Below are 20,924 nucleotides of genomic sequence, written 5' to 3' on the forward strand. Positions count from 1 at the left end.
GCGCACCTCTCTGTTTTATACAGTATCACTATCCCTTAAGTACATCACAAAGGAATGTTACTAGTTTGTTCAGTAGTTTTGCAATTCCTATTGTCCTGCATTTCATTTTTAACCTGCAAAAACTTCAACCTTGGTAATTTTACAGAAAGAAAAAGTGCAGAGACACAATGTGAAAAATTGTAATATTGGGTTAGGATATAATGCCACCAGCTGAGAATTCCGTCCATCATTTGTTTGCGTAGCACTTTTCGCCCTAAGTGGGATGGTTATGCCCAGACGAGGGTCCCTTTCTCACTGTGCCACTGAATTCAAGCTAGGCTGGCTGACGAGGGGTGATACCCAGGAACTGGTCCCAGGATGCTTTTTTCTGTTCCAGGGAGGACCTGGCTTTCCAGTTTGGGCTGCACTGTTCCCATGAGGAACATGGTCAAGACTGATTTGCATATGGTTGGGTCTAACTGGGGTGCCGAAGTGAGATAAAGAACAATGGATTTAACCCAAATCTCTTGACTGGGGGTGAATGCATGATTTATTCAGCATTCCGTCTTGCTATGTGCCAGCTAAGAGATGCTAAAAAATCTCTTAATTGATATTAATATGATGACAAGTCTGACAGAAGAGCCACCCAGGTATACTAGATTTTTCTTCAAATTTCGGGGGCTCAGAGACAACCACTGATAGTGCAGTTGAATAGTATTGTACCAGCAGCTGTATAGCACTTCATACCCCTAACAGGATGCTATAGCACAACAGTGGACAGGTGGCACCCTACACTCTAGGTAGTACTTGGTAGGACGAATGTAGGCTTGTGGTGAGGTGCATGCAGGAAATGATTGATGTTGTGCGTAATAACACGAGTGGTGCCCTTGTCTTTACACTAGTTGTAGTACTTAAGCGAGTAGTGGAGTGAGGAGGAAGGATGGATAGTTCACATGAGCTTCATATTCTTACTATATTTGGATCGAAGAATCTGGGTTCTGAGTGAGACCAATGTGGGAAGTACTTTGGTCTCGTTATTGATGTGTAGTGAAATGCTTTTCCCGTGTTGCTGCGATAGTGTAACTGCACTTATGCCTCTAGCTGAATGAAGTACAATGGAGATAGTTGTGCATGTGGTCGTGCCCACCACCACTAAGTGGGATGTCTAGATCTTCCTAGCGGCAACTCGTTTCTTGTTCACTTTAATTCTGTATCACCTGTTTGGGACGAGCCAGACCTATACTCCCTGAATTCCAAGTGAGCTTAGATATTTGGTGTAATTGCTTCAAGGCAACTGCATAATTTTGAAGCTCATTAGGAGAAGGATATGCTAATCTACAAGGGAGTATTCTTTTTTGTGAATATCTTTGGAACTCAGTTCGGATGAACATAGGGCTTTGGCTGGCCCTGTGCACGGTGCAAAGCGCCTTGAAGGTGAAGCATCTGGATAGGGAGCCAGTGAGGTCCTTGGAGCACTAACGTAATGTGTTGCCACAGGTAAAGTATCCCGAGCTGTGTTGATGGCACATTTTGTATCTTTTCAGTTTTCGGAGTAGGAAGAGCAGGTTCTCTTAGTGAAGACTCTTTGCATAGTCTCAACACATGACAAGGATGACAGTGACCTGCAGCCACTGAGGGTAGGCTAGATGACTGGAGATACATTGAAGAGTTTGTATGGTGTAAAAGGAAACTTGTTGTTACTTGGTTCACTTGAGAAATTAGGGAAAGGTTAGAGCCAACGATCACTTCTAGATTTATCGCTTCATTTGATGTTGCTAATGGGTTGTTCAGATCCTAGGGCCATATGGTTGAATGCTGGTTGTTCTTCCGTTCTCCACAGGCTACGATTTCAGTTTTTAAAGTGTTAAGTTTAAGATAGTTACTCAGCAGTCTGAGCGAAAGCGTGTTTGGTGGTCAGAGAGTAGATTGTTCTCTCCCAAGTCAGAGTTTATTGTGGATGCCATAAATCCTGTATGTGAAGTTCCATTTGAGTGCAGGCCCCATTGGCAACATGTTATCAACCACAACTCACTTTCCTTCTCTGCTCCGCTTTTGTGTTCACAATCCTAAGGACAGCAGCCTTGACAATAATGATTGTACCACCGAATACACCATCAATGTCACGGCATTCTAATATCGAGGACAGAATTTCGAGGGTCAAAATATCGAAAGGTAAGTGCTTATAGGGAAGTATAGATTTACTATTCCTAACTCCACATCTACATCCTTTGAAGATATATATACGGCGTGGGTACATATATGTGGAGATATGTACAGAAAACTTTGGCTTACTTATCGGTCGATTTTTTAATTTCGATATTCTGTCCTCAATATTCTGTCCCATCGATGTTGATTCAATATTTAGTGAGCACACCGCTATAATCGATGTTAATGATTCCCAATGGTGAGATGCGTGCAGATGACAATACAGGGACTTTCCACCATTACTGCTGTCAGTGTGAAGGTTGATAGGCTGCAGCAGAGAGAAATAGATACCTTTGCTTTCGTCTTCCACCGTAGTACCTTCATTTTCACTCCTTTGGGATGGTGGAGTAGGCCTACTGCCCCAGCCTCCAGTTGTTGCTCTGTTTACCCACAAATGATATCCTTTCCCATGCATTTACCTGCATGAAGGAAGTGCCCGATTAGGGCCACCCAGGTCACTCCCGACGACCTCTCAGCCTTACATACAAATGAAGAGTCGGTCAGACAGTAGAGAATACAAACCAAAGTTGTTTATTAGCAATACACTCGAGCGGAGTCATATCTGACCAGCCTCCATAGAATGCTGTAGAAGGACTGACCCTCGTCCATACTGTAGCACAAAATATACGTTTCCAACATCTCTAAATTCCTGCCCAGAGTGGAATTTTCCGGCCTGGTCACTAATGAAGAAAGGGGGGTGCAGAAAAGCAAGCTACCATCTTGAAAACGGGTACATGCTATCTTAGTTTCAAGGTTACTCTGCCCATGCTCGTCTCTCTGAGGTGGGAGCAGGGCTTACTCTAGAGGAAAGGTATGCAGAAACAGGACGATCTTTTCATTAGTGCAGTGAAGCTCAACCTTGAATAAGATATAGAGAAACAGTCGAGGCTGCTTTCTGCTAAGGCAAACATTATGAGACAGAGGCTTATGTTCTATCATAGTACAAAATGGCGGATGAATACAAAATGGTGCATTAAATGCTAATTTAACTCGCACAATGCTAGGAGTTGGCTAGACGCATTCTCAGTCCAACAGTGCACTGTAGCACCACTTTTCAAGTTGCTTGTTTTTTTCTTGATAAGAAAAAAATGGTACTAAAAGTAGGTTACTTTCAGGCAGAGGAGCAAGAAGGCTGCTCAGTATGGTGCGGGCACTGGAAGGTTAGAGTGTCTTGGACGGCGTCATGGAGCCTTCAGATTTAACATTAGGTGTATGAGGGTGCTTCTCAAGGAAGGGGGTAGGATCACAAATCTTTATGAAATAAATCCTGAAGGGAAGCTTTGAGGGCTCCTCTCCCTGGTCATTTGCATTTAAATACAATGGACATTTGGAATGCCACCAGAGAATGGCTGGGGCTGAGAGGAGTTGGAAGACTGCTTATACTGCTGAAGCATCCTAATCAGATTGTAGCCATGCTCAGTGAGACCAAAAATCACACAGGGCCATAGAATTCCTGCACTCCTGGGCCTACTTTTAGTTAGAGAGGGAAATGACGGCGGACTCAAGGAAGGAATTGGAGACAGTGGGCATGCAGGCAACAGCTTACCAGATTCAAATGTTAATTTAAGAAGAATGTAAGTGAATCAACATATGTGACGTGCATCAGGTGTTTTTGGACAAGTGGATACCGACGAGGAATGATATAACTGTCAAACTGGGTGAGACAGACCTGCCACCTAAAACTAAAATTTCACCCTGTGAGGATAGGGTGGCCCCTTGGAGAGGGCATGGCCTCGTGCCGAGAAGCCCCTACATTTAAAAAAAAAAGGTTTGCTATACCGTAGGTACAAATTCATAAAACACATTCCAGAATGAAACAATAAATTCCCACCGGAATCATGACTCAGTCAAAAGTATTATTTATCAGTCACTATTGTAAGCCATTCAGTGTATCAAGTCACATTCAATAGTTTTTTTGTGTGATCTCTGGTATGTAAAGTCAAACAATGAAACATTTATAACATACAAAGACAAGACATCACCATTTAACAGTAGTACAATAGTTCTTGTACACTACAGGACTGATCATAGTTCGTTTATTAACTCCTTTCTTCCTTATTACTGTAATCGTAAAGTGGATACACATTCAGTTTGATTTGTATCCCTCTTGAAGGTAGTCCTCAGTTCAAATAGATAACAGGGTGTTAATCCTCTTGATTTCTCCTATGCTTGCATTAATTGCACCTATAATGTATTTGTGGACTCCTCCGTTTCTAGGGTCTGAGAAGCCTCTAAGAGGTCATGTTGCCCCTCCCTGTCCCAACCATCCTCCTCCAAAACAAGAAAAGAATGCTGAGGCTAGTGCTGATGTCCTGGGGAGTTTCACACCCCTTAATAGACGTCAGCACCTTAAAGCCTTCGATAATGAGCTAGAAATTCCCTGTTTCCAGTGGTTTCCAGCTTGTTTTCCTTGCCACCGTGTGATATCAGCTCCCCACCGGTTGACCGTGTAAAGAGAGAAGAAATCATGTGTCACACAATGGCACTATGTGAGTTGGCAGGTGTGGTGATAACAGATCAATGCTGAGCTCTGTAACAATTGGAATGGTACGAGTTTTAATAAGGCATGGGTGTTTCAGCTTTTCATCCTAATGTGATTGATGAATTGAGTATTATTAAGATATGTAATAAGAGCATATTTATTTACACAACCACCAACAAACAAAAATTGTGCCAAGATAGGCCTGGCTGCTCGTGCCAAGCTACCAAAGGGGGTGAGCAGGGGTTATTTTAGACGTGTAACTCCCTTATCCTGACTAGAGTGGTGGTTTCTGCCTCGCTTTGGCGCAAGTCTCAGCTAGCCAGAAATCCCATTTCTAACAAGGGCCAGGAAGGGTTCTATCCACCTGGCCTTCATGGACTTGTCCAGTGCTTTTGACACTGTAAATCGGGAGAAGTTGTGGGATTTTATGGGGAACATGGGAGCGGAGGAGGCTTCGATCTCTCTTCTTCGCAGGCTCCATGCATCGACTTCTGTTATAAGATATGTCCCCCAAGGGTAAAAAACTAGGCCCATATCCTCCACGAAAGGTGTACGGCAGGGATGTATTTTGGCCCCCTTTCTTTTTTTAATTTACACCAATGGATTAGAGGCCTTTTTAATAGATGAAGAAATTGATTGTCCGCGTATTGGTGGCACACAGGTCCCGCTACTCTCCTATGCGGATGACACTGTGTAATGGCCCTGACAGCACTTGGCCTCCAAAAACTGCTTAATGCATTCACAGATTTTATGCTGGCTCTTGATCTAAAATTGAATTTTATAAAATCGTATATCATGGTGTGTGGTCCTAAATGACAAAAACAAGGAAATATATGGTGGGAGACAAGATAATTGATAAACTGAACAATTTTAATTATTATGGGAATGTTTTTAATAATAGGTTGAGTTGGGACCGGCTCGTTACAGAAAGGGTGCAACAAGCAGGCAGTGTAGTTGAGGGGCTTTTCCGCTTTGCCAGAAAGCTGGGCCACAAGCCAGAGACTGAGCTGGTTACACTTTATAAAACCAAATGTGTGCCTGTTGTAACATATGGGGCAGGAGTGTGGGGATACCATAACAGCCGACAGCTACAAGCTATGGAAAACAAATTTACTACAAGATTATTGATGACTTCAAACAGTGCCCTCACGATCTTCTGTTATCAAGAGGTGGGGCTTGATTTCGTAGAGGATTGCATAGATATTGCCCCCCTGTTATTATGGGCTAAAATCTGGCTGTCCAAAGAGTTAATATTCTTCAGAGAGGTTATTAAAGATTGTATTAATCTTGATGGAGCACTTTCTATCCCTTGGCTCCAATTCGTAAAGGATAGTTTTTATAAGCTAGGTTTGGGACATTATTTTGATTATCCAGACAGCATCCCTGAAAATGCCAAAAATATCATAAAAGAGGTACATTTTACAGGGGCGAAGATATCTCCTTCTCACCCTGATGTAACAGGCCGCCTTTGTTTATCCCCAAATCAACAGCAATTTTTTTTTATCATATACGATAAATGTACAGACTCGATTTTATTTAACTAGATTACGCTTACTTACTCTGCACTTTTTGGTGACTTTCCCAAAACAATCGGGGTGGCAAGACAAACTGGAGCCTTGCCCCAGTGATAATTTGGCAGCTGAGAGCACTGTGCACTTTATGCTATTTTGCCCCCTCTACAAAGAACCTAGAGGAAGATTTTTAGTTCCGATTTTAAAAGATATTAGGCCGTGTTCTTATGTCAAAGGTTTTTATTATCTATCTTCCCTGGCCACTTATGACATATGCACTAGGGTTTCCAACTACATTAAAGTTGCTATGACGATCAGGAAACAGTATTAGGCATTGCTACTGAACCCGATTAGTGTAACTCTCTACCACAAAACTCTAAGTATTGATGTATCTTTATGGAGGGAGCTGCATGTCGTAATTGTGATAAGTTTTTTTTTGTAAATAACAAGGACCCCCTGATATAATAGAAATAAAATTCCTAGGACAGGACAATACACAATGTAACATTAACTTTCTAAGCAATGATTACATTTAAAACATTTCTATATCTTATGTGTCAAAGCAGTGTAACAACAAAAGTAGTTAAAAGAATACAGTTTATATTTATTTATCACATTTCAATTATCACAAAAATATTAAAAATAATTTTACATTTGTTCAGTGTAGACATACAATGTTATATCATTTGTTATAGTGATCTCATAAAAAGACACAATTCTTGTGCAAATAAAAAGAAAAAAACGACAATCCTGTGGCACAATCTTTAGTCTTCGACGCGCGTTTCGGCGTAAAGTACGCCTTCGTCAGGAAAAGCCACAAATCCTGAAATTAATAAAAAACATATACTAGACGCCAATATGTATAGTCATTTCTCAATTTAAAAACAATATATTTAAGTTACATTATAAGTCTAACACATAAGTGGGGGTATAATAAATAGCTTTTGGTGCCTACATTTCGTATTCCTTATTTAGAAAAAGAAGCGAAACATAAATAACAAATAAAAAAGATAATCACAAAGAATAAAGAAAGAACAAGAAAAGATATGAAGGGTGTGAAGAAAAATCTTATGTGATAAAAGGAAACGATACACCCAGCGTTCCAGTATTGGATTATATAATCACCCAACGTGATTACAAATGTTTACTAGAGTACTCACTTATACTATGTGGCGAGGTAGGAGGAATGCCAAAGAATTATGTGCTGGACTATTCTGATGAAGTTCCAAATCTGTAGATATATAATTGATTATTATTCAGTTCATAATTCTTATGTGTAGCAGAAGAAGCTTATTAAATTAAGATTATGGATACCTTTTATGAATGATCCAGACAATAATCCTTATGATCCTTACATCCATATATTAAACGTCATTCTATACAATTCAGCATATTCGGCTGACCTCTTGACGTAACCAAGACCTTCAGATATTGTCTGGATCATTCATAAAAGGTATCCATAATCTTAATTTAATAAGCTTCTTCTGCTACACATAAGAATTATGAACCGAATAATAATCAATTATATATCTACAGATTTGGAACTTCATCAGAATAGTCCAGCACATAATTCTTTGGCATTCCTCATTCCTTGCCACATAGTATAAGTAAGCACTCTAGTAAACATTTGTAATCACGTTGGGTGATTATATAATCCAATACTGGAACGCTGGGTGTATCGTTTCCTTTTATCACATAAGATTTTTCTTCACACCCTTCATATCTTTTCTTGTTCTATCTTTATTCTTTGTGATTATCTTTTTTATTTGTTATTTATGTTTCGCTTCTTTTTCTAAATAAGGAATACGAAATGTAGGCACCAAAAGCTATTTAATATACCCCCACTTATGTGCCAGACTTATAATGTAACTTAAATATATTGTTTTTAAATTGATAAAAGACTATACATATTGGTGTCTAGTATATGTTTTTTATTAATTTCAGGATTTGTGGCTTTTCCTGACGAAGGCATACTTTACGCCGAAACGCGCTTTGAAGACTAAAGATTGAGCCACAGGATTGTCGTTTTTTCTTTTTATTTGCACAAGAATTGTGTCTTTTTATGAGATCACTATAACAATATATAACATATATATCATTATAACATTGTATGTCTACACTGAACAAATGTTAAATTCTTTTTAATATTTTTGTGATAATTGAAATGTGATAAATAAATATAAACTGTATTCTTTTAACTACTTTCGTTGTTACATTGCTTTGACACATAGGATAAAGAAATGTTTTAAATGTAATCATTGCCTAGTAATTGTGATAAGTGCCTTGTAATATAGATTGTAAATTTTATTAGAAGATTGTTTTAAGGTGTATACTTCTCTCGCATTTTTTATAATGAATTGGTGTGTATGAACTGTTTACTGTGCTGTTTTGTATGTAGATTACTGAAATAATAATTTGTTATGATGATTTTATGAACTTTTACGGTCTTTGTTTGAAACCGAATAAAGTTACTTTGATTGATTGAGTTATTATTTGTTCACTAAGTACAAGAAATGATCAAGTGAGCAAATTTCCATTAATGTGCCTTATCCACAGCGTTATCAGTTTTGTCTTCGGAGCATTGAAAGCTGACAGCCCAGGCAGTGGGAGTGGTGCTATCTAGAATAGAGTATTTCATGTTGGTCTACCTGGGCCTGCCCGAAATAGAAATATGCAAACTGCGAAAGATACTAGACAAACTTATGAGCATTATTTTTGGCCTACAAAAACTATGTATCCGAGAAGTGAGTGAACTTGGAATACTAAGAGTTGAACAACATATTCAATACAGCTTGTTTGGCTTAGTCTGGAAAGCAATAAATCTGACCTTTTTTTCAGACCACCCACTGGCCAGGTTCCTCGTCTCCAACAAAGGGCAAAAATAATCACTACTCAGATGACACAAACAGATTTTGGGGAAATATTGAAAGTGGATAGAGCAAAAATGTGGACCACTTTGCCAATAGGCCTGGAAATGGTCCATTAATGAGAACATTAAACAAAATGGTTAAAGCACTGTCTATTGTAACCTGTTCTGAGATGGAGAGATTCATTAACTGCACTTTGTAGTTAATTTGATAGTACTACTGCATTAGTTCTACAAAACTTACTACCAAGTGCAATTTGCAAACTGCACTTTCGTATGGACTTACACTTTTAGATAAATAAAAGACACGTTTTTAACTTTTTGGTATTCACAAACAGCAGTTTTGTAGTTACGTACACTTTTCTAGTAACTTACACTTATTGTAGTAAGTTCCTACCTCCATTATTTTCTATCAGATAGTGCTGCGGTACCACTGGTTGGTCATGTGTACTGCTGGACTCACTACTAAAGTGTCATTTAATACAAACGTGTAAGTGACTACAAAAGAGCAGTTTGTGAATACCAAAAAATGATAAACTTACTCATAGTGTAAACTTACTCAAAAGTGAATGTCACCTTTGTGAATAAGGCCCTTAGGATCTGTAATTCCAGAACTACACGGGACCATTTGTATGCTGACATAGAGACTGCTGGGTGCATCACTTGATTTTGTTGACCCTGTGTTAGTGCCTCCTGATGGCTGTTAAATTATGCTTCAATTTGATATATGTTCTGTTTCTGAAATTGTGTGTTGTTCTGTTTCTGTTTTATTTTTACATCGCTTTGTTCATTACCTAGATGCTTGGTTTTACGGCATTGCTGCACGACACCAACCCACCCTCCCCCTGCTTGAGAGATGCAGATATGGAAGAAATATGTCTACAGAAGGGCCAACTGGAACTCAGGGGCTAACCCACACGACGTTAGTGGAAGACTATGTTAATGGTTTGCAAACTGAGAAGATATTGAATCTGTTGTGTTTGCTAATACGAAAAAAATACATTAGAAATTACAAAATTCACCTGGAACTCACATTTCAACATCCGTGTCACCTCTTTTTAACAATGTCATCGTTTTCTGCCATTTTACACCACCTTCTTCAAGGCGGCCTGGGCTGTTTGGAAAGTGATATAAAAATATGACATTTTCAGAACTGGAAGATTGAGAAGCAGGGCATATAAGACTAAGAAACCTAAATATAACCTGTTTTACACCCCAGTCAGGGGGTCATAGGAGAGAGACCAGGCGTAATTTTTTTTTAATCTGCATAGAGAACATTATATTTGGAATTTGTTCCATACCCATAACCTTCAGTTACCTAAATGGTGAATGTGTTGTGTACATGTGACTGACTGCCTCGACCTTTCAGCCTAATAGAGAAATCCCCTGAATTCCACCTGAGCACATAGCTTGCTGAGGCTTTAGGAAGGGTGGGCAGGTGAAGGGAGAGGGAAAGTGGATTCTGAATGAACTGACATTACTGTGGGAGTAGCTGTAAAAGCAGTAAGCTCACAGCCTATGCCAGGTCAGGAATGCTTCTGCCTGGGATCTCAATCCTCTCCTGCTAACACATCTCATCCAAATTCCTCATCCTGCAAGAAATTGAGAAAGTGCTTAGACTAAGACCAGGGTCAGATTGGTAAGGCGGGCACTCGGGCAATGGGCAATGGGCCGGTATCTGAGTTGCAGCTGTGGGGCACTATTCTGAGCAGCATGGAGCTTGGGCTGTGTCTCTGCTCTTCAGATGCCGCCAGCGGCCCAGTAGGGCCCTGAGCGGCCTAACCGGAGGCAGATGGGCCACTATTACTTCCCTCTTACCAATGGGAGGGGAGGTGTCATTCCCAGTCTTTTGCTGAGCCATCCCATTAATGTATGCAAATTGAGGAGTGACATGGGGCCCGATCAGAAGTGGCCTCACCTATATTCAGGCATGGTTCACCATTGTGAACTAATTCATGCACAAAGAGCCCTGGCAGCGTTTGAATTCTTTTTAACTCAGTGAAGTTAAGAAAACGTCCCTCTTTTCGAAAACCCTCCCCCTTTTTTTCATAACACTTAAAACATTGAAGCAGTGTTTTGCGAAAAAGTGCAATATGCAAACGTGGGCCACTTTTTTTTTTTAAGGTGCACAGGACTATTTTGCATCCCAATCCAACCATGACTAAGACTGTGCTTGGAGCTGTGGGATACATGCATGTACACACATCTCATGCATCATGAATTGGGTATTTAGTATTCTAACTGTCCATCCACTTAAATACTGAAGTGAGTGCTGCAGAGAACAAAACTATGGGACTCATTCACTATTTGTTCACACAACACAGTCAGCACACAAAGATGCTGTGGTGCCTTACGTGAAAGGTAGAGATCAGGTCAGCGCCATATCTGTTAGGATATAGCAACTCTACTCTCCTCACAAGCGCAGGCACAATTTCTGGCCTTCTAGCACCAAACAAATACTTTTGCACTACAGTGTAAAGGTGTCTGCTTGAGTCCAGCATAGGTTTTGTACTGGAAGGGTACCTTTCCAGCACAATATACTATGCCCACACATACATTTAAATGTTTCCTACTTTGCATGTGTTGCTGTGCAGTACAGCACGCAGGAAAAGTTAGAAACGTTAGGAAAAAATAAACATTTTCTTCTTTGTGCATCCTTCAAGGAGGCATACTTTTGTGGCACAAAGTCTGGTCTAGAACCGTTAGTAGATGGTGCTTTGCGTCAAAGACCATAGGTGGTTGCATGGGACCACGCATTTACCATCCATGGGACCCGCCCTTTGGTGCAATGTAGTGCAAAGTACCACTTTATGTTGCTTTGGGCAACTTTCCAGTGTAAAAAAATGTTTGCACTTTAAAGTAATTTCTAAATCAACACTTTGCTCCAGATGGCATTACTTTTTGGACTTTGCACCGATGCAAAGTTTTGATAAACCTGGTCCTAAACGTTTACGCATTAAAGACATTAAAAAACCCAGTTGCGGCCGGCATGACTCGCGGGTGGGTGGGGGCGGTGGTGGTCACTGATGGGGGTCGCGCAGACGGGGGTGTTAATTTAATTAATAAAAAAAAATATTTAAACTTACCTTATTGCTGGCGGGGTCCCGCGTCTTCTCGGCTCATGCCTCTGGAACAGGAAGCAGGCAGTCTTCCTCCCCTACCCTAAGACAATCACAATGGTCCAGTGGAGCGTTGTGATTGGTTGGGACGCCGCCCACCCAGGGGCTTATGAGGAGGCCATGTTCTCCATACAGACTGCATTGCAGCCTGCATAGAGTGCGCATGACTCAGAGGGCCGACCAAACAGTCATTGCGCCCTCAGGAGTGGGCACACCACTCCTCCCTTGCAGCCCTGACCTCCCGCCCACCCCCAACCAAACCCTTCTGCTTTCCCACAGTGCGAGAAGCAGAAACCAAATTAGTTATTACCATTTTATGTTTCGGCTTCTTAGTTATTACCATTTTATGTTTCGGCTTCTCGCACCGCGAGAAAGCAGTGAGGCGACGCTCCTCCGCCCTAGTGGAGGAGCCGCTTCTGTAAAAACCCACTATAAAGAACTTCAAAATGCAAAATGTGGACCGGTCGCAGAAGTGTGTTGAGCCCTCTCAAAAATGCTGTTTGGTTCAATCCGACTTTGCCATCACAGAAGGGAGCAGCACCATCCCTGACGCACGCACACACGCACACACACAGGCGCGCACGCGAAAAAAAAGGCATTTGCTCTGGGTCGAAGTTCGGTCCAACGCATGCAGATACATCCCGCCGTGAGGTGTGGCAATCCCTAAAATAATCTCTCGAATGATTGAGATGAGCAACATAATCAAACTCTATATAAATAAACGTGTGAAAGTCGAACCGTGCGCGCAGGAGTTACAGAGACATTGTGTGGAAAATTCCATTAGCCTAGCGGGTAGATAAGTATCATAACACCCCCAGAGATGCTCTGGGAACTATATTTAGCACCATGATGGCTCCAAATTAAATTATTTGCTATTTTCGTTGCCCTGGAGTACACAGGCGGCTCAGGATTGAGACGTAAAGCATCCAGACGCGCCAGGACTGGCCAACGAGACTAAATTTACAGAGGGGGGGGGGGGGGGGGGGATTCATTAGCAATCGTAGCTCCAGCCCTGAAGAGGTCCATTAAAGGCCACGGGTATCCGATGAGAAGAAGGGAGTGGACGTGTTTGGAGGGGGAAGGGGAGGGGATGGATGCCGAGTGCTTAGAAGGGTGACGAGTTGTCCTGAATATATTATTCACGTTAATATATGATCTAATAATCACGCACATTTATAGACTGTAAGAACTTTTAATATATGGATAATCATGAGTTTAACAGAGAGTCAATTGATGCAAACATAAAATCTGATTTATAAACAGTGGAAGAAATAGATGGCAAGTTTCAGGCTGTGTTTCGGCATGTTTGTTAGTGATGTAGTGTACAAGAATCAGGTATGATAGCTGCTTCTGTGTATAGGCTAAATGTTAATGCATCATAAGATGACAACTCTTAAAATTATTTTAGTAGAGTTCTAAGTAAAAAAGGTATGCTAGTTAATGGTTGCATAAAATAATGGTAATCTTACTCCACTTTAGAAAGCTGGTAAATTTGGTCGGGAAAAATTGCTGGCCCCCGTAGATGTGAAAAGAGCCAGAAATGTAACAGCCTGTCTTGACTCTAGTACTAGGGCGGCCATAGAGGGTCTTGAGCCACCGAAGGTAGCCCGGCCCAAATCGCATGGCCTCAAGTGTTGTAAACAGGTAATCCCACCCTAAGGTGTCAAAGGCTTTCTCTATGCCAAGGGACTAGTGGTGTCCAGATCCATCCAGAGAAACTGGAGCAATTGACGGACATTGAAATGGTGCTTTGCTCTGGTATAAAACCTGACTGACCCTCGTGTACAAGGGTATGGAGCAGTGGCAACAATCTATTCACTAAGACTTCCCCAAGATCTTACAGTCCAGATTTTTTAGAAAGCAGCCGGTAGGAGCACACATCAAGATGATTATGGCCCACCTTGGGAAAAACCACAACGAGAGCCTCACGGAGTCTAGCAGGGGGGCACATGGTGTCATATGCTGCATTGTAAACCTCCAAGAGCTTTGGTGTCAGGATAATGCTATAACTGGAATAATATTCTATTGGGAGGCCATCGGTACCAGGAGTCTCGCTTTGCATAATTTGCGACATAGCCTGACGTAGCTCGTCTAGGTGAATAGAAGCACCAAGATCATCTATTCGGTTTGCATTGAGCCTGGGCAGACAATTCCTGAAGGTACGCATGCTCGGCAGACTTAGGAGGAACCAGCACAGCTGCATAAAGGGAGCTATAAAAACGCACAAAGGCTGCTTTAATGTTGTTTTAAGGATTGTGCAATAGTCTGCTCGCACCGAAAGTGGGGGGCAAACAATGGCAACATTCTATCAGTGCACTCATCCTCTCTGTGCAATTGAGCAAGATAATGATTCTAGTCTAGCCTCCCTAGTCACTGCTCCAAGTACCAATGTTACAGACGCAGGTGTAAAAGAGAGGCACGTGGGGCAGAGGGCTGAGGATGGTCCTATTCCAAGCCACGCATGTTGCATTCTTTAGCCATTATGTCTCTGCTCAATGTCTGTGGTACGCCCCAGGTGGTAGCAATATAATGCCCATGTATAATGGCCTCTTGGGCATCCCACTCAGTCACTCTGTCAGAAGTGGAACCAGCATTGAGCTGAAAGTATTCTGCCAAGTACTCAGCCACGCCCTCATGAAACAGGGGATCAAGGAGGGAGTCAGTCTGCAACCAATGCTGACTTCATTGTTAGCTGTGTTAGCCTCATTTTGAAGAACAATGTGTTTCTGTTCAAGGATGAATACTTCAAACAGCTGAAAGGTACCAGCATGGGGGCTACCTGTGCTCCTAGTCTGGCCTGCCTGTATGTAGGCCACTTTGAAACTGAGCACATCTACAACGAGTTGGCCCCTTTCTTTGAAAATGTAGCGGGCTGGTACCGCTACATTGATGATATTTTTCTCATCTGGGAGGGTGACACTGATAAACGTAAAGAATTTCTTGCTTGGCTAAATTTGGGTGATCCAAATTTGAGGTTTACATCCCACTATAGCAAAACTAAGGTAGACTTCTTAGATATCTCCATTAAAGATTCTAATAGCTGTTTGGAGGTTGAGTTGTTCACAAAACCCATGGCTAAAAACACTCTCCTTCATTTTTCTAGCTTTCATCCCAAATCCCAACGGGAAAGTATTCCCTTCAGCCAATTCCTTCGCCTTCGAAGGAATTGTTCTGACTAACAGGATTTTTACAGACATGCAGAGGATTTGAAACGTAAGTTTAGAGATAGAGGCTATCCTAAAAAACTTCTGACACACTCTCTAAAACGTGCTAGGTTTTATGACCGTAATGCATTGGTTAATAAACCTGCAGCTAAAAAAGAATTCCCTAACAAAGTAGTGTTTGTCAGCAAATTTTCCAACTTAAGTAACCAGATAAAAAACATTGTGAATAAGAACTGGCATATTATTAACCATGATGAAGAGGTGAAACTGGAAAGACCTTTGTACGCATTTAAAAAGAACAGCAATCTGAGGGATATGTTGGTGCATACGTATAATGAGGATAGCAACCTGACACAAAGGACGATCACTAACCTCCCTGCATTGGGCAATGTTAGATGTGGCACATGCAATGTGTGTCCTCAGTGCATACAAACTAAAGAAATCACCTACAATGGTTGCACTATACGATCTAGAACGCTGAATAACTGTAGAAGCAGAAATGTTATCTACTTCCTACGATGCCCGTGTAATCTGGGATACGTAGGGGAAACAGGGAGAGAGATTCGAGTCAGACTTCAAGAACATAGATCGGCCATCAAAACTAAAAAATTTACATCACCGCTGGTACCCCACTATCTTGAATTTGGGCATGGTGAAAATGATTTCGCTTGGTTCATTTTGCAAAAAGTCAAACTTGACAGGAGAGGTGGTAATATCACCAGCAAACGCAAGGCACGTGAACAATGGTACATCTCTCATTTGAACTCAATACGGAAAGGCCTCAATTCACGAGAAGAATGGGAACGTCTTCTGGTTGTTTGACTGTAGTGTTTATTTCATCAAACATGTTATTTTATTCCCCTGCTTGTTTGAAAGATGGACGGACCATGGAGGCTAGCCGTTGTCTAGCTCTGTGATTAATCCGGAGTCAGCAGGTTTGTGTTTGATTAGATCCACGCTATGTTGAATATGGTGACCCAAATGCTAGTTTAAATGCGAGCCATTGTTTTGGGGTAACTCATTGCTATTTTATGAAGAATGCCGAAATATTCACTATAAAGGATATGAGTGATTGATTCTTGTATCAAAGAATTGTTATTCATAGGTTTGATGCTACCGTCAGGATGGCAGTCCAGGTTACTGGTCAGTGTGAGTTGGGCCCTAGCTATCTAGAACTTTTATCCGAAGGGATAAACTTTTGAGGGCTTATGTGAGTAATTGTACCAGTTCGTCATTTGAGTTTATCAGGGACTGTCTGCATTAAGGTATCATGTGACAATTAGATATCACATGCTAATGGGTGTTTGATCTACCGATCCGCCTGTGTCAACACAGCCTGACATTGAGAAATAGTATATTTCGAGGCTACATAGAAAGATGTGTTGTGGATCTGATATTTTAGTAGTATAGCGTGTGTTTTAATTACCATTGAAATATCGCTATGTTGACGAGTCCATCTATATGGTGTGTCTATATAGTCGGATTCTGTGTCGACTCTTAGATCCGGAAGGATTGACATACCGCATGATTCGTTACTACATTATTTTTTGATAGGTTTGATGTCGGCTATATACACAAGGGTGGTGAGGTTCGAAACTAAGACGTCAAAGACAAATAAGAGTTTCTGTGTGCGTTTTAAACTCCTCTAAAAACACTTTTAAGATGGCGGATTATTCGTGCGTTACATCATTGCAGTCGTACCTAGTGCTAACCTTTTAACCCGGATGGACTGTTTTACTTCCGGTTTTGAGGACGCTGGCCGGTATTTAAATCGACTTGGTGTATGGGTTCCCTGTTCATTTGAATCTAAGGAATCCACTTTGCGGAAACTACCGGACCCAAATAAGGTATGTGAATTGGGAGCCCATTTAGGAAACTGTTGGCGGATTGAACCGAGATGCACCATCATACTGATGTCTGCGATCTCTTTCTTGCAGGGAGTTACCTGATCCCAGATTTGGGACAGTTTTACCTTTACCGACTTCAAGCTACCTAAAGGAACTTTGCTGAAGGTAAACGGTGACTTGTTTAGACTTTTGCAAGATATCGGGTGAGGAGATTAGTTAGTTCGTGGGTTGTCCCCTATGTTAGATCTAAAAACCTCTGTGGTTAATACCATATCGGTTCTTGTGCGTGGTAGGAATGTGATTTACTGTGGGCTAGTATAGTTTCTGCAGATATTCTGTGAGTTGCGTCTCTATCTGAGTATATTCTCTAATGAGAGAATATCGGTGCACACACATGTCTAAACAGTCTGGCTTACATGTAGTGGGGAATACCTATGAATACAAACTTGATCTATTGAAAATAGCGTTCCAAGGGCAATGTTTTTAAGAATGCTTGCTAGGTGTCCTTATATCTACGATACGTGAAGTTGAACATAGAAGATCCAACTAGTGTGGGTTAATATTGTTTACACAAGCATTTGCTTTGTTTCAGAGATCTTCTGGAAGAGTAAATGGTAATTCTCTAAACTGAGATACACACAGCGGAAAAAGATAGAAGATCCGTCTGTACTAAGCACAAGTATTTGGTAAATATGAAGTTTTCTGCATCATGACTAATCAATTAAGATTCTTAGTTTTTTGTGATGCAGTACGAATAAACTCATTTTGTAATTCACATTAGGTAACGTATTCGCACGATCTCTATTCCTATGGGGATACCTGTGAAACAATGTACGTGTGAATGACTACGATAAACAAACTTAAAGAATATATAAGGTAAAATTTATAGTATGCCCATAAAACAAAGAACTAATGTTACAACTGCTTGAAGACACTAGCCTTTCCTCTTGTTACCTAAACAGATCCTAGATGAAACGTAGGTGCTGAGTAGTGGACTCGGTCTGGACAAGAAGGATCGTGATTCATTGACATTTTCAAAAACTGTGAGTCTGATATCTAAAATAAATACGGTCTAGTAAATAATAATTGCCCCAACTCACTAGTCAAGTGAGGATAGCTTGTTAGAGTGTCCCTATTTCAAAACATCATGAATGGACTTCTCTATTTAGGCATCTTTAGAGTATTGTGAGAATTTCTTCAAATCTTACTCAGATAAACAATATTAGCATTTACAAGTGATGGTATGATAGAGTGTGTGTGCTGTATATGTTTAAGAACAAGGGATGAGTTAGGGTCATCGAAGTATACCAAATACTGTTTGAGGTAAAGCATTTGTGGAGTCACTTATATTATTTTGTTGTACATTTGTTTCAGATTTTAAATCTATTATAATTGGGATCTGCAACTAATCCTGAGGAAGGTGTTGGCTGTAAACTGTGGCCTGCCGAAACGCGTCGATGCTCTAATATAAGGAAACCGTTCTAAATCTGTAATTACAATGGTTTTGTGCCATATATATATTGTGGTTGAATTATATTGTGGTCAGAACTGATTGATTTGTTAGTTAACGATTTCCTATGTCAGAGTAGGATTATTTGTCCTGTTCTCTTTCTTTTTCCCAATTTTATGTTTTTGTATGTATATTGATGGTGATTCATTTCACTTCCTGCGTATTAATTTCAAGAAAGTTTTAACCCTTGTTTTAATATTTGGTAAAGTGCTTACCTTTTTTATGTATGTGTACAACATCGTATATTTTGTGACATTTTTTGATTAATTTGAAATAAATTTGCTATCAAGTAATTGGTTTGCTTCGTTGATGCCATATCTCATCCTGTTAATGTGATATCTGTATGTTTGAATGACGGTTGATATTCATAGATCCAAGGGAGATCTTTCTTTTTGACTACGGTCAGTCTGCAACCGCCAGGCCGTCATTTTGGGGCAGGCGTGGCCCCAGTGCAGCGAAAGCAGAAGTGGGCAGTGGTCATAAATGGTGCATGCAGAATATTCTGTAAGTGTAACCGCTGAAAGAAGAGAGGCGCTGCAAAGAAATAAATCAATGCTGGAGTGTATGCTGAGTACAGGAGAATAGAAGGAGTACTCGCAAACCTCTGGATGTTGGAGACGCCATACATCACACACTCCATAATGGGTAAGCCAGTCGCCCAAGTAGGCAGACATTCTGCGGCATGCTGCCTCGACAACTGGGGGGTGGGGGGGACCGTCCACATGCACATCAAGGACACAATTAATGTCACCGCTCCATATGGCAGAAACATGGGGGTTTGGCAGCAAGGGCAATGTGAGGTCGTCCATAAAGATTGGATGATTTGCATTAGGGGCATATATTGCTATCAACGCCAAGGGTCTACCATTAAATTTCCTCTCTGACTACGTACCTGTCCTTCGGGTCAGCCGAGTGGGTATCAGAAACAAGGGGAGCCCCCAGGCAATCCAAATGAGAACCCCTCTGGACTAAACCGAGATCTTGGTTCCATAGACCAGGTCCTTCCATTTCACATGCAGTTTAAGGAGCTCTGTGTTATTTCGGTGTGTTTCCTGAAGCTACGCCCCCTGCACATGTCGGCACATGAGATATGTGTGGGTGAGATAGTGCATGGCCAGGGTAGCCATGCCCCTTACATTCCAGGTCATAAAAGTATATTGGGGGTGTCACATGAGTATTAGGTGGGGTCATGAAAGCACCAAAAAGGGAGGCAAGCCAAAAGACACAGCGCTGTCCAACACAGACACATGCCCGATGAGATCAACATAGCAATCTCTGTGATCCTCCTGCCAGAAGTTGCACAACGAGCAGATAGGACAACAGACAGCAGGAAGCCCATACTTCAGGCAACAGAACAAACATAAATAAAATAAATATCCCCCCCACCCCGTGGGCAGGGACATAAACCCATCCTCTGCCATACAGCAAAAAGCATTCAAACGAAATGCCTATAACAATAAAGCAGGGGTATGAATGACAAGGAGGTGAATCGTTTGATAACGAGCACCATATACAGAAGTCCCATCAATCCACACTGGCTCCGCGTCCCCTCCAGTCAGCAATCAGTGCCCGCCCATGTAAAGATACAGCCAGCTTACCCCAACGAGGAAACTACAGGAGAGAATCATAAGTCATCAGCCATGTGGGGCGCCACCAAAGGGCCCCGGGCGTCATCGCCGGTGGAGACCACAGTGTCATCAGTGTCAGACACAGTATCCATGGCGTTTTCGGATTGCAATGCCTCAAAGGGGTTAATAAGATGGTGTAGAACCCCCTCAACGCCTGCGCATGTTCACGGGCCGCCTGTACCCAAGTCGGAGTGGAGCGGGCCTCCGAGGTCTTCGTCTTTGTCACCACGACGTGAGCCAGTCCCCAAGATCCTGAGACGGGACAGCGTCGCCCACCAGGCCTTTAGATTGGAGTCAGGTCTAAGCATTCTCAGGTGTCAAGAAGAAGTGGGTTTGATCGTCATCCACAATGCAAAGTTTGGCAGGAAACAGCAAGGCATAGGCAAATTCGAAGGTAAGCAGTTGAGCCTTCACTGCCGTGTGTGAGGCTCAGCGGCACTGTACTGCCACAGTGTAGTCCCTATAGGTGGTGATTTCAGAGTTCTCGTGGTGACAGGGATCCTTAGTATGAAAAGGCTGGAGACAGAGATCTCTGTCTCTATAATTGAGGAGTTGGGCGATCACCGAGTGTGGGCGTGCCCCCGGCAGCAGGGGTCTGCCTGGCAGTTGGTGG

At 41.7% G+C, this 20,924-nt stretch overlaps 1 long non-coding RNA gene across 2 annotated transcripts in view; it reads left to right on the plus strand.

Moving 5' to 3' along the window:
• Window positions 1–18,913, plus strand: part of LOC146811032 (uncharacterized) — a 233,128-nt gene extending 214,215 nt beyond the window's left edge. The window contains exons 2-3 of one of the 2 annotated variants that reach the window (XR_014966672.1): window positions 9,842–9,965; window positions 17,766–18,913. This is a non-coding gene — a long non-coding RNA (uncharacterized LOC146811032). The remainder of the gene's footprint in view (window positions 1–9,841; window positions 9,966–17,765) is intronic. The other variant, XR_014966671.1, reaches the window with a different exon arrangement.
• The last annotated feature ends 2,011 nt before the right edge of the window (window positions 18,914–20,924 follow it).

This window comes from Triturus cristatus, chromosome 7 (assembly GCF_964204655.1).
Source record: "Triturus cristatus chromosome 7, aTriCri1.1, whole genome shotgun sequence".
NCBI classification, from domain to species: Eukaryota; Metazoa; Chordata; class Amphibia; order Caudata; family Salamandridae; genus Triturus; species Triturus cristatus.